General features: G+C 37.1%; 1 protein-coding gene and 1 long non-coding RNA gene across 2 annotated transcripts in view; one reads left to right on the forward strand and one right to left on the reverse strand.

Moving 5' to 3' along the window:
- MTPN (myotrophin) overlaps nucleotides 1–13471 on the reverse strand; it is a 59394-nt gene that overhangs the window by 33002 nt on the left and 12921 nt on the right. The gene's annotated exons all lie outside the window — the stretch shown is intronic.
- Nucleotides 11516–13471, forward strand: part of LOC103100586 (uncharacterized) — a 241413-nt gene continuing 239457 nt past the window's right edge. The window contains exon 1 of the long non-coding RNA XR_008912312.1: nucleotides 11516–11837. This is a non-coding gene — a long non-coding RNA (uncharacterized LOC103100586). The remainder of the gene's footprint in view (nucleotides 11838–13471) is intronic.

Raw genomic sequence — 13471 nt, forward strand, 5'->3', positions numbered from 1 at the left:
TATCCATTTCAATTTGTAAATTTCCATTTTAAGTTCAGCCAAACCTCAGTTCTTAGAAGGTCTTGGAATCAAGAAAATGAACTTCCAACTCTGAATTCAATTTTAACCAATAAAAAAAACTGGATGGTAATGGGGAAGAGACCAGAAATCTGGAAGAACCTGAGAATTGTTTAACTCTGCATTCAGAAAGCAATTTAAAATGTTCAGGGGAAAACCATGGCTAGATGCTAAAAAGAATGAAAACAATGAAGAATAGGAAGTTCTATATTGAAAAAAAAGTGTGCTGGATATGGAGTCAGAGTACAAAGGTTTGAATCCTACCTCTGCTATTTCCTACCATAATTGCAACTTCTATGATCCAAAATTGAAATTCTTCTGTTACTTCCATCTTTTACACTGCTTCAATTCCCTTAAGTTGACTCTGTTTCACCACAGCCTCTACTTTTCAGTTTTTCTAGTTCACCACAGGAGTTGTGGCCTCATTTTCTCCACTTCTCTTTTGTGTCAAGTCTTTGAAACAGTGTCCTACTCTCAGGTCAAGTTCTTCTCTTGTTCTTTAATCCTCCCAACCAGACCTACTCTTAAAAAAAAAAAAATCTCCATTTGATCCTGCCACATACCCCTCAGATTACTGTTTTATTCCCTTCTTTCTTTCATAAGCAAATTACTAGTACCATTTTTGCCTCAATTCCCTTATTTTCCAGTCACTGCTCAGCTCCTTATGACCTGACTTGTAATGCTATGGCCCTCAGTGGTCCTCAGCTTGCTCCTGTACGGTTGTGAAACATGGACACTGTACCGGAAGCACATGAAACAGCTGGAGCAATTCCACCAATGGTCCCTCCGGTCAATCATGAGGATCCGATGGCAGGACTGAATCACCAATCAGAAAGTCCTCGACAGAGCCAACTCCACCAGCATCGAAGTCATGGTCCTCAAAGCCCAGCAACGATGGTCTGGACACGTCATCCGCATGGACGCACAGCGAATACCAAGACAGGTATTCTATGGTGAACTGTCAGCTGGACTCAGGAAACAAGGCCGACCAAAGAAAAGATTCAAGGATCAGCTAAAGTCCAACTTGAAGTGGGCTGGCATTACACCAAAGCAACTAGAACTCGCTGCCTCTGTCAGAAGCAGCTGGTGAGCCCACATTAACCATGCTGCCACCACCTTTGAAGATGAGCGACGTCGACGTCTTGCCGCTGCGCGTGACACCAGGCCACAACCGAACCTCCTGTAACAACTGGCGTCCCAGGCCCCATGTGCCACAAACTCTGCGCCTCAGCCTTTGGACTCCAGAGCCACATGAGGGTACACCGTAGATGAAACTGCACAAAGACAATAGTCATTCTCGATCATCGAGAGACTATCACTATACATTGATAATCTTAACTATAAATAATATTCTTGCAGTTAAGATTATCTATCCACCATTTTTTATTCCTCTCCAGATTGTACTCCCTACTTTTCTTGCCATGCCTTGGGCTAGGATCTTGTATCTTCCCCTCCCACGTTTTCGGCCCCTCCCCCCCCATCTTAGAATCAATACTGTGTGTATTGGTTCTAAGGGAGAAGAGATGTAAGGGCTAGGCAAGGGAGGTTAAATGACTTGCCCAGGGTCACACAGCTAGGAAGTATCTGAGGCCACATTTGAACCTAAGACCTCCCATCACTAGGCCTGGCTCTCAATCCACTGAGTCACCCAGCTGCTCCCTCTGCTTTTTATGTGTAGTCTACCTCCATGAGAAGGAAAGCTTCCTGAGGGAAGTGACTGTTTTTCTTTCATCTTGTATTTGTATTCTTAGCACTTAGCACAGGGCTTTGAACATCACAGGTGATTAATAAATGCTTGTAGACTGACAAAATAAATGATCCCAATTTGCAATGAGTTAATATAGGCAGAAATGTATGGAGCAGGTACATAGTATTTTCCCTCAAATCTATTTTCCTCCATTTTTACTTCTATTAAGAGCAGCTCCATTCTTATAATCACAACTCACAGACAATTTTAGAGACCTCCTTGACTATTCCCTCTTCATCACCTCCCATATTCAATAAAATTCAATTCAATTTTACCTCTACAACATCTAACTTCACCATTGATTCAGAATTTCATCATCTCACCAAGGCTATTGCAAAAACCTTCAAATTCCAGTCTCTCCCAGCTTCAATTTATTCTCTTCCATACAGCTGCATACAGAATATCCCTCAAATATAGATTCAACCTACACATTCCACTCTTTTAAAATCTCCAATGTCATGCTATTGCCTCTCAGATAAAATACAGTAACATTAATCTAGCATGTTTAAGTCCTATTATGATGTGACTCCCTTATGTTTTAGTTCACTTTATGCTCTTTGGTTTCAAACTGGCTGACCAGTTGTTTCTGTGCGTTCATAAGGGCTGGCCCCCTTGCTTAAAATGAATTTCTTTTTCCTTGACCTCTGAGAATACCTAATTTCCTTTAAAGATAAACTCAGATACCACTTCGTTTCTTTTTTAGGGACAAAGCTTCCCTACCTGGCTCAGATCATTAGTACAGGGGTCACTCAGGGGCCTAACCCCTCTATTTATTTTGACGCAGGCTGGTTATCTTTTCTCAGTCAACCCAATGACTCCTCCACTCCTGAGGCTCACCATATTAATGTCAAACTTGGTCTGATTAGCTTAGCCAAATATCTGTTAGAACCTCTGTGGTCAAACTATCCAGCCTCACTGGGTAGCAGGGATTTCAGGTTGATATTACAACACTAAGCTCTTAGGTATGATTTCCAAAACGAATCCTTTCCTCATTTACCTCATTGGTAGTGTCCTCTCCTGTTGACTACACAATCTGTTGATAAGGAGGATGCATTTGCTCTCTCAAGAAGGCAGTATGATATAGGCTAAACTAACATCCTAACTTGTCGTTGCTCAATTGTTTCAGGTGAGTTTGACTGATTCCATTTGGGGTTTTCTTGGCAAATATATTGGAGTGGTTTACAGTTTCCTTCTCCAGCTCCTTTTATAGGTGAGGAAACTGAGGTTAACAGTTAAGTGACTTGCTTAGGGACATAAAATTAGTGTCTGAGTCAGATTTGTGCTCAGAAAGAGGACTCTTCCTGACTTCAGATCAAGCACTAACCTGAATTTTAATCCCATTTCTGAGTCTCTCTCTGTGACCTTATGCAAGTCTCTCAATCTACCTTGGTCTCTGAAACTTCATTTGACCTCTAAGATCTTTGCCAGTTCTAAATCTATGATAATCAAATGTATAATATTTCCAGGAACTGAATGCACTTTAAAAATAGCCAGTGAATTGGATGATTTGGAATAAGTCATTCCTGATTTCTATTTTACTGTTGTCACCTTTGACAAAACAGGAAAAAAAAAAATCCAACTTATCTTCTTAAGGTGGTGCTTAAAATAGTCTAATTATGAGACTTATCGGTATCATAAAAATTCTCAATTATTTAATGGAACAAAAATAGTTTTCCAAAACTGAAAGCTGAAAATAAATGGTTTCCAAGTAACATAAGGAGATAGAATTAAAAAGAGTAAATGTTTCAGTTATTTAAGTTCTTCTGTATAACAAATTAACTTAAATTTAGCTCTCATTTGGTCTTCATGGATATAAAGGATAATCTGTGAATCTCCTCAGGAAAATAAAAAAAAAACCAACAACAACACATTTCATAGCATAAATAATTAAATTTGCTTTTGGTCTTTTCTTTAACCAATCCTTACATTACATACAACTTTAACCATTGTCACTATTATGAACACTGTGATTTTTTTCCCCCTCACATTCTTTTCAAAGTATATAATTTTCTAATAAGACTAAGGCAAGTATGACAATTACTTTCCAAATGGTGTACATACATCAATATTATAATATATCTTGTCAATTTTCTTTTCCTCAACAACATGACCCTTACTGATTCATTCAGTTTGTTATCCCATTTTTGTAGTTTTGGCTCCCTACAGTGTGTGTTCCCTCTCTCTCTTTCTCCTTCTCACATGCACACACACCATATTACTAATCTAACCTATATTTATTTTTGATGGATTTTTGATCCTAAGCATATCACCTTACTCTTACGACTATTGAATTTTATTTTGGTTCTAGAGCAAAGTTTTGCAAGTAAGCAAAACAAGACAAAACAAAAAAAAATGCACAATAAACTTAATGTCTTTAGCATATATAAATATCATTTTGAAGTTTCTTCTTATTTCCAAAATATAGACAGTCCTTGATATTTATTAAAGTGTGTTCCTATAAACTATATTGTAAAGTGAATCACAGCAGGACAATGTTATAGCTGAGATCTGCATTTCAGACCAAGGACTTAGCACTCGATATGTCACAGCAATAAAAAAAAATGGCATCATTAAAGATGAACAAAGAACTACAATAATTAGTTGAAATAATAAAATTGCACTCTAAGTCATAGAAATTTGAAGCTAGAAAGTTTTCTTAGACATCATTGAATCAATCTTCCTCCTTTGACCAATGAGGAAAGTGAATTCCAAAGATGTTAAATGATTTGTTCCAAATTATTTAGTTGTAAAACAAAGATTCAGAGATCTTTATGCCTAGGTCAATGATCTTTTACTGTGACATCATCTCCCTAATACTATTTCTATAAAAAATGGCCATAAAAATATTGACTAGATTAATTAGGTAACTATTATTATCATTATAGAAGATACTTCCATACAGTACAAAACAGCAATAACTACTCTTGATACTGTCATATCACGAATTAGACTTATGATAAGTGGGGAAGAGTAGAGGAAGATGTAAATGGTCAGTAATTCTTTAAAAAAAAAAAGGAAGGAAGCTTCAAGGGAAGTGTGGACTATTTTTCTTTATATCTCAATTTCATATTAGCAAATGATGGCATGCAAAATCTTTAAATCTATTCATAAAATAGTGCAAAAATGCTTGTAGCTATCACTAATAACTTCAATTGACAAGTTTAATTAACTGAATTAACCTAAATATGGTAGTCTTCAATCATATTTGCTGTTGAAAACAAAGTGGTCACAAAATAATTGACTAAAGGGTATATGTGGAAATGAAGCAAAGCATCTTTGTTTTGGTGAAGGCAGGAATATTTGTTGGTTACCGCTGTACTTTAGGACCAGGATTGTTATTGTTTTCATAGACAATAGCTATCTTTTTTAGACAGCTATCCAGAGACCAAATTCTCCAGAATCCCCAATCTATCCCATTGAGTTATATTAACTAAGAGGCACAGTTTAGGGGGAAAAAAGGAGACCACTTAGTATTATTTCTTTTCTTTTCTTTTTTTTTTAAACCCTTACCTTTTTTTTGGAATCAATACTGTGCATTGGTTACCAGGCAGAAGAGTGGTAAGGGCTAGGCAATGGGGGTTAAGTGACTTGCCCAGGGTCACACAGCTGGGAAGTGTTTGAGGCTAGATTTGAACCTAAGACAGTGATGGGCAACCTTTTGAGCATAATTCAGGTGGTGTGTCACTTCAAGAAAAAAAAAATGCCTTTTCGGCATGCGGCCTCATACTTCTCTGTATGCAGAGCCATGTGTCATCGAAAATGGCTATGTGTATCAGTGCTGACACGTGTGTTATAGGTTTTCCATCACAGACTTAGGACGTCTGGACTCTAGGCCTGGCTCTCAACTAGTATTCCTTTTTTTTTTAAATTTTATTTAATTAGTCAATTTAGACAATTAGTCAATTATTCCTTAGTTACAAGAATCATATTCTTTCCCATAAGTCCTTCACAATTGTCCTTGATCATTGCATTGCCACTAATGGAGAAGTCCATTACATTCAACTGTACCACAGTGTGTCAGTCTCTGTGTACAATGTTCTCCTGGTTCTGCACCTTTCACTCTGCATCAGTTCCTGGAGGTCATTCAAGTTCACATGGAATTCCTCCACTTTATTATTCCTTTGAGGACAATAGTATTCCATCACCAACAGATACCAAAGTTTGTTCAGCCATTCCCCAACTGGAGGGCATTTCCTCATTTTCCAATTTTTTGTGCCACCACAAAGAATGCAACTATGAATATTCTTGTACATGTATTTTTCCTTATTCTCTCTTTGGGGTACAAACCCAGCAGTACTATGGCTGGATCAAAAGGCAGACTGTCTTTTAGCACCCTTTGGGCAAAGTTCCAAATTGCCCTCCAGAATGGTTGGATCAATTCACAACTCTACCAGCAATGCATTAATGTCCCTACTTTGCCACATCCCCTCCAGCATTCATTACTTTCCTTTGCTGTCATGTTAGCCAATCTGCTAGGTGTGAGGTGATACCTCAGAGTTGTTTTGATTTGCATTTCTCTGATTATAAGAGATTTAGAACACTTTTTCATGTGCTTATTAAGTTTTGATTTCTTTATCTGAAAATTGCCTAGTCATATCCCTTGCCCATTTATTAATTGGAGAATGGCTTGATATTTCATACAATTGATTTAGCTCTTTATAAATTTGATTAATTAGACCTTTTTCAGAGGTTTTTGTTATGAAAAAATTTCCCCAATTTGTTGTTTCCCTTCTAATTTTGGTTGCATTGGTTTTGTTTGTACAAGACCTTTTTAATTTAATGTAATAAAAATTATTTTATTTTACATTTTGTCATTTTCTAGTATTTCTTAAAGGATCTGTGGTTCCTTGGGGGTAGATACTTTATGGAAGAAAACACAACCATATGATTCATCTCATCTCTGTGAATTAAACTAGGCTGATCTACAGGCAAATGAAGTCCACACAAACCCTTTCTAGCTTAATAGAATCTGCCAGAACTTATTCATGGTTTCCTTAATCTTTGAGAACCTAGGCCCATCTCTGCTATAAAATGAAGCACTAAAAGACTCTACCAGAGAGGTCTCTTTTAGTACTTGTTACAAATATGATTGAACTTTAGTTATAGTTTCTTCATTCAGGTAATCATTAAAAGATAATGAATAGGAGAGAGCCAACATGGTGGATTAGGGGCAGTCACTCAGCTAAACTTTCCCAATATTGCTTTCTAAACAACCTTAAAATAACAACTCAAATCATATTTTGGAGCAGCAACTAACAATAGGTTGGGGTAAAGCATTTGAGAAGTGGTGTAATGGATAGCGTTGGACCTAGAGTCATGAACAAATCTAGTTTCATGAGTTCAAATCTAGTTTCAGACACTAACTGTCTAACAACAGGAAAGTCACTTTACCCCTTTTTTGCCTCAGTTTCCTCATATGTCAAATGAGCTGAAGATGGAAATGGCAAACCATTCCAGTATCTTTGCCAAGAAAATCCAAAATGGGGCCCAAAAGAGTTGGATACAAATAAAATAACAGCAACATAAGAAGTTTGGGACACTGGTGTGGAGGCCTGTCTAGAGACCACACAACCAACAGCAACAATAGTGACCACATCAGCAATTAAAAGTTTACACAGACAGAGGGCATGAATATAAATCAATTAAGTTGGAATGACCTCAAAGAAATGAAGAGGGGAGTTGCTCAAATAAGAGAGGCACACAAGGAAAAGCATTTACAATGGCGGGGAAAATAAAGGCATTAGGGGGCAATGCTTGAACCTCAGTTGCTGGAATTGGTTTGAAGGCAGGCATATACACTCTCCGTTGTGTATAGAAATGTAATGTGAACGAGGGCAGGGGTGGTTGGGTGGGGAGAGGGAAGAGAGGGAGAGAAAGTGAGAGAGAAAAAGAAGAAAATGGAATGGAGAGAAATACACAGTAATCATAACTATGAATGTGAACAGGATGAGCTCACCCATAAAATGAAGAAGACAGAGTAAATTAGAAACTAGAATCCAACAATGTTTTTCACAAGAGACTAAGTGAAACAGAAAAAGAGTTAAAGTGCTGGAGCAAAATCTAACATGCTACGCAGGGATAGCAATCTTGATCTCAGACAAAGCAAAATCAGACCTAATTAAAATATATAAACAAGGAAACTACATTATGAAAAAGGTACCACAAACAAGGAATTGTTTTTTTGAAAACATGGCTAATATGGACATATGTTTTATATGATTGTCATATGTTTAACTGATATACTGCATGCCTTTTCAGGGGATGAGGGAAAAGGTGAGAGGGAATCTGAAGCTCAAAATTCCAAAAGAATTAAAATTAAATAATAATTAAATTATATTAGTTATTATTAAAGTTAAAAATAAATAATAAATTAAATTTTTAACAAAATAATACTCAATAGAACGGGATTAAATACTGATAACTAAAGGATTCAAATTAAGGGTACTTATAGCTGTGACATTTTGTCACTATTTTATATTCAATTGATCGCTTATCTGAGAATATTATGGGTCTACCTATAGTCCTATTAGTAAAAATCTGATAGAAAAATAAAAAGCTTTATTGAAATAAAGTATATTTAGTAATAACGTCATCAGTTCAAGACATACTATGTACTTTGTGCTAAGTACTGAGAAGTACCCATGAATCATGCTAAGCACCTGGAAAGGCATGAACACATCCCTGCCCACAAGAAGCTAACATCTTATGGGGGAGACAGCATACAAATATTTGTATAGCCAAAATACATACAATATAGCTAACCTTTCTTGTTTTGCTCCTCCAGTTGGAAATTTGGTTTGATATAATTTACTATAATTCATTACTTCCTAGTATCTAAGAAAGTTAGTAAAAATGTGTTTATTTGTTTCAGTGTTTTTCAGGGACTGATAATCATTTGATTTGCTTTTCCACCAGCTGCTCATACTCTCCACCATCTGGGAAAATTGCCTTGCATTTATATTACACATATTTTATATGTACATGATTATATGTATGCATGTTGCTGCTTATAATAACATAAGCTATTTGTGGGCAGGAAGTCTTTTGTTTTTGTATCCTCAGTGCCTGATGATGGAATGAAAATCTAACTACTGTGTTCTCACATCTCCAACTGCCTTTCAGACATCTCAAACTCAATGTTCAGCCAACATCTTGAACTAAAGATGACCAGAGAACTTATTATCTTTTTTTCCTGCCATCTCCTACCTTCCCTTTTACTGTAAGGGGGCAACACCATCCTTCTATAGACTAGAAATTGTCAAATCTACACTAATCTCTCTCTCTCTCTTTAAAACCCTAACCTTCCCTCTTGGAATCAATACTGTGTATTGGTTCCAAGGCAAAAGAGTGGTAAGGGCTAGGTAATGCAAGTTAAGTGACTTGCCCAGGGTCACACGACCGGGAAGCGTCTGAGGCCAGATTTGAACCTAGGCCTTCCCGTCTCTAGGCCTGGCTCTCAATCCACTGAATTATCCAGCTGCCCCCTCCACACAATTCTCTTAACTACTCACCTACTCCCCACCCCATATCCAATCTGTTGCCATGGCCCACATCCCCTACTCTCCTGACATTGACACCACTTGAATGCAAGCCATTATCCTCCCCTACTCAAGATGACTACAATTACCTGCTGGTGGGTTGTCATGCCTCAAGTCTCTCCCCACTCTAAATCCACCTTCCGTTGAGTCATTAAAGTGATTTTCCTAAAATGAAGGTCTGGACATGTCAGTCCCTAATTCAGTAATTTCAGTGGCTTCTGATTGTATCTAGAATAAAAAACAAGATGCTCTATTCGGTATTCAGAACCCTTCACAGCTTAGCCTAAAATTGAGGTGCAATTCTTGACTTCTCACTCCTCCCCAACCCCCCATTGAATATGTTGCTATGATCCGTTGATTTTTACTTCGGCAACACTCTGGGGCAAGCCTTAAAACTCATGCCTGGACTACTACAATAGCTAGTTGGTTGTCCAAGATCTTTCCAAGATATTAAAAAGATTTGGAGGAAAATTTCAAGAGGCAAGTAATCATGCAATATTTTTATTATCTGTATCAATCATAGGGGGAATATGTGTTTATTGAATGGTAGCTAGAGTGATTTTATTTAAGACTGATCATAAAATAAACACAAAAATTTCAATCAACATTATTTTTTAAAAATTCCTAATAATTGTATTTAAATGTAAGTATTTCCAGTTTTAGTATCTAATATAGTTCGTGGTCATTTCAGTTGTGTCTGACCCTTTGTCACCCCATTTGGGATTTTCTTGGCAAAAATACTGTGGAGTGTTTTGCTATTTCTTTCTTCAGATCATTTTACAAATGAGGAAATAGAGGTAAACAGGGTTAAGTGACTTGCCTAGGGTCAAACAGTTAGAAAGTACTTGGGACATTTTGAAATTAGAAGATGAGTCTCCCTGACTCCAGGCCTAACACTGTCCACTCTGCCATTTAGTTTCCCCTAATACAGAGTTCAGTTTTCTCAATATTAAGAAGGTTTTCATTTAACTTTGTTCTCAATTTTCGGTGAAATGAATATCACTAAAAGGTTATTTGATATATAATTTAGCTCATTAACTATTCTCTTTAGGTTAATTTATTTCAAAGTCTAATGCTGCCTAAAGTATTCCCTTATAAGGATCTTGAGGGTAAAACAAACAAAAAAAAGTAATTATCTCCTACAACATATTTTGTTGGTATCTCATAGGAAGGAAATTCTCAAAGCTTGAAGTCTATGATTATACTTGATTAATATCTTTTAATTCTGGTTTTATGCCTTTGGTAGTACTAAAAATATTCTGTCTTAGAATGTAATTCATAGATATTATACCAAAACTCTCTTAACAATTAAATATAGAGGGAGCAGCTGGGTAGCTCAATGGATTGATAGCTAGGCCTAGAGATGGGAGGTCCTAGGTTCAAATCTGGCCTCAGCCACTTCCCAGCCTTGTGACCCTGGGCAAGTCACTTGACCCCCATTGCTTAGCCCTTACCACTCTTCTGCCTTGGAACCAATACACAGTATTGACTCCAAGACAGAAGGCAAGGGTTTAAAACAAACAAAAACAAACAAACAAAAAACAATTAAATATAGCAGGGGCAGCTGGGTGGCTGAGTGGATTGAGAGCTAGGTGCTAGGTTCAAATTTGGCCTCAGATCACTTCCTAGCTATGTGACCTTTAACTTAACCCCCCATTGCCTAGCCCTTACTGCTCTCCTGCCTTAGAACCAATACAAAGATAGCCTACAAAGTATTGGTTCTAAGGCAGAAGGTAAGGATTAAAAAATAAATAAATAAATGTGTCTTTTGAGTTCTGGCACAGTCATGTTATAAACATTCCATTTTCAAAATGAGTAGCTCTTTCTTCAGAACTTGAACTGAGACTGACTAAAAAAAATTGTTCTTAGATTAAATCTGTTTCTTTAAAATCATTAATGCACATGGTAAAGCTGCCAAAATTTCAACTCACTTTTGGAATATTTATTTCTCTAAGAATTTCATTTTTCAGTTATCATATCTTTTCCTCAAAATGCTAAAAATCAGGATAAAGAGGTCAGGTAGCCTATTTCCCCCCATTACAAAGTATCCTGAGGGTAAAACAAAAAAGGGAATTATCTTCTACAACATATCATTCTAATAGTACTTATCTCACTATATTGCCAAATCTTTTCATATAGTCTTCAATCTAATTCTTAAAATGTTCCTCCTAGAGTTATTGGACATATACAGCTTATGAATGTTGTACAGATCCATCTGCAAATGATGGGTCTTAAGTGTCCAGATGTCAACTGTGACTGTTTCCTCTGTAAGAGAGGAGAGCAAATTCAACATGCTAGAAGACCATCTTGAATGGGGGAAGGGCAGGAAGGAGAGAGAATTCCAGAGAAGAAACAGAGGAACTGAGAAGATCCAAACAGTTGAACTCATTTCTCTTTGGGAAGCCCACCAGGAAGGTTGATCTGAGTGAACCTCTGAGCCTGGAGCATCCTCCTGTGAAGCCTGACCCTCAGTATCCAGTGGAAGACAAACCAGAGTGAGTAGGACTTTGCCAGAAACCTATTTACCACAAGATTTCCTCTCAATCCCTTTAGACAGCCTTGAATTTGATATCATAGCTAGGACAGCTAGGAATCAGACAGCTCTCACAAATGACCCCAGAGGGTCAAGCAGGCAAAGCCTGATCCTGCAGGACTTGGGGAGAAGGGGTTCAATTGTTATTTAGGGACTTCCTATTTCCCACCTTCCTATCTCCTTATACCACAACTCACTTGCCCTACACCTTTCATGTGTTCCTTTAGAATAAATAACTGTTTACTAGATCAAGTGCCTGCTGCATAGTATCCAAGAAAGGAGATTTGGAGTTGGGGGGAGGGGGGGAAGGAAAGTTACACTTCTCTCCTCAGAGAGGGAGAAGCTGTCTGTCTTGTATTTTATTTCAACCAAGTCTCTGAGGGAACAGTAACCTATGATTCTGAAGGCAACCAGAGAGAGGTTTACCAGGGAAAGAGAGAGGGAAAACAATCTATCCCCTTTCTCCACCTTTGGCTCCATACCATCTGTACCACACTCTGGTCCTGAATTCAGTGGTGGGAGATTCCATTTCTCTCCCTCCAATTACACCTCCTACCAAGCTTGCACACCATACCACTGTTGATGCCTACATATTTATATTCTGTTTCTACCTGTGATCGTTAGCCTAATTTAGCCCTCTGGACAGTGACCCTTGGGTTGTTGGCTTTAATTCCATATCTTGCCAGTATCTTCATTAAGTATGACACTCTGGACTGTGACTTCAGCTCTACACTCATAACTTACAGTAACAAATGGATCTGTGTATTGATGAGATAAGTTAATAGAGTTATTAAATCTCTTATAAGCCAAACAGAATAGTAAGTGCTTAGGATACAAAGAACTGCAAAAATTTAAAAATTACATGTGTTAAATCTTATAAATGTTTAACTTTTTTTGTAAATGTCAACAGGATATTGTAGAAAAAATTTGGACTTAAGGGGCAAGAGAACTAGGTTCTTATATGGAACAGTTCTGAAATTTGCTTTGTCATCATGTGCAAGTCATTTCATCTGAGATTCAATTTCTTCACCTGTAAGATAATAACAATAATATATAATCTCTTTTACAAGGATGGAATAAAGAAAACACTCCTTGAACCTTGCAGCATGATGTAATTGCAAATTAACATTATGTCTTGAAATAACAAACCTAAAACTTTTTTCAAATAGATCTGTGATCAATTTGGGAGTTACCTCCAAATATGAAGTTTGCAATCCATTCATGCCTGTTCTTCCCATTTGACTTGTCCAGTCTATTCAAAATTTCACCCGAGAGAATCTGTTCCATAGTTTAAAGGCATTCCTTGTTTTCTTCTGATATTAGGCTACCAGTGGTACACTTTCAAATTTGTGTGAAATCCTGTATCCCCTTCTCTCTCCAACATGACCAAACCATCTCTTCCTATAATTTTTTATTCCCACCAAGTTAAATCAAGTTGATTTTTCACTTATCCTTCGGTCTGTTAGTTTTTCCTGGAGTAGTTAGTGGTTCCTAAATGGCCAAACATTCAAATTCAGTAAATTATATGTGGAACTTTAAAAAGTTCTAACATAACAAAACTTTCATTCTAAATAAAATAATGTTAACTCCCCACTT

Source organism: Monodelphis domestica, chromosome 5 (assembly GCF_027887165.1).
Source record: "Monodelphis domestica isolate mMonDom1 chromosome 5, mMonDom1.pri, whole genome shotgun sequence".
NCBI classification, from domain to species: Eukaryota; Metazoa; Chordata; class Mammalia; order Didelphimorphia; family Didelphidae; genus Monodelphis; species Monodelphis domestica.